Source organism: Chiloscyllium plagiosum, chromosome 20 (assembly GCF_004010195.1).
Source record: "Chiloscyllium plagiosum isolate BGI_BamShark_2017 chromosome 20, ASM401019v2, whole genome shotgun sequence".
In the NCBI taxonomy this organism is placed as follows: Eukaryota; Metazoa; Chordata; class Chondrichthyes; order Orectolobiformes; family Hemiscylliidae; genus Chiloscyllium; species Chiloscyllium plagiosum.
The window spans coordinates 50,782,759-50,784,294 of NC_057729.1; the positions used below are offsets into that span (position 1 = coordinate 50,782,759).

The 1,536-nt window shown below is 42.7% G+C and overlaps 1 protein-coding gene across 1 annotated transcript in view; it reads left to right on the forward strand.

The window, feature by feature from the left end:
* The window catches only part of LOC122559921 (N-terminal EF-hand calcium-binding protein 1-like), a 136,390-nt gene that overhangs the window by 43,201 nt on the left and 91,653 nt on the right, over nt 1–1,536 (forward strand). The gene's annotated exons all lie outside the window — the stretch shown is intronic.

The following is a 1,536-nucleotide window of genomic DNA, read 5'->3' on the forward strand; positions in this document are numbered from 1 at the left end:
GTCTAACCTACTTGTCACTTCTTCAAAGAACTCCAACAGGTTTGTCAGGCATGACCTCCCCTTACTAAATCCATGTTGACTTGTTCTAATCCGACCCTGCTCTTCCAAGAATTTAGAAACCTCAACTTTAACGATGGATTCTAGAATTTTACCAACAACTGAGGTTAGGCTAATTGGCCTATAATTTTCCATCTTTTGCCTTGGTCCTTTCTTGAACAAGGGGGTTACAACAGCGATCTTCCAATCATTGGTGACTTTCCCTGACTCCAGTGACTTTTCTAAGATCTCAACCAATGCCTCCGCTATTTCCTCAGCCACCTCCCTCAGAACTCTAGGATGTAGCCCATTGGGGCCAGGAGATTTGTCAATTTTAAGACCTTTTAGCTTTTCTAGCACTATCTCTTTTGTAATGGCAACCATACTCAACTCAGCCCTCTGACTCCCTTTAGTTGTTGGGATATTACTCATGTCTTCCACTGTGAAGACTGACGCAAAGTACTTATTACGTTCTCCAGCCATTTCCTTATCTCCCATCACTAGGCTTCCAGCATCAGTTTGAAGTGGCCCAATGTCTACTTTTGCCTGTCGTTTGTTTCTTATGTATTGAAAGAAACTTTTACTATCATTTCTAATATTACTGGCTAGCCTACTTTCATATTTGATCCTCTCCTTCCTTATTTCACTCTTTGTTATCCTCTGTTTGTTTTTGTAACCTTCCCAATCTTCTGATTTCCCAGTGCTCTTGGCCACTTTATAGGATCTCTCTTTTTCTTTGATGCAATTCCTGACTTCCTTTGTCAGCCATGGCTGTCTAATCCCTCCCCGGATAATCTTTCTTTTCTTGGGGATTAACCTCTGTACTGTGTCCTCAGTTATACCCACAAACTCCTGCCATTTTTGCTCTACTGTCTTCCCTGCTAGGCTCTGCTTCCAGTCGATTTTCGTCAGTTCCTCTCTCATGCCCTCATAATTACCTTTGTTTAACTGTAACACCATTACATCCGATTTTGCCTTCTCTCTTTCAAACTGCAGACTGAACTCTACCATATTATGATCGCTGCTTCTTTTAAGATCTTTTATAAAGTCTGGTTCATTACATAGCACTAGGTCCAAAATAGCCTGCTCCCTGTGGGCTCCATGACAAGCTATTCCAAAAAGCCATCCTGTAAGCATTCCAAGAATTCCCTTTCTTTGGATCCACTGGCAACATTATTTACCCAGTCCACCTGCATATTGAAGTCCCCCATGATCACTGTGACCTTGCCTTTCTGACGTGCCTTTTCTATTTCCCGGTACATGTTGCGCCTCTGGTCCCAACCACTGTTAGGAGGTCTGTACATAACTCCCATTATGGTTTTTTTGCCTTTGTGGTTCCTCAATTCCACCCACACAGACTCCACATCATCCGACTCTATGTCATTCAATGCCATAGATTTAATTTTGTTCTTAACTAACAAGGCCACCCCGCCCCCTCTGCCCACCTCCCTGTCTTTTCGATAAGTTGTAAATCCTTGGATGTTTAACTGCCAGTCCTGA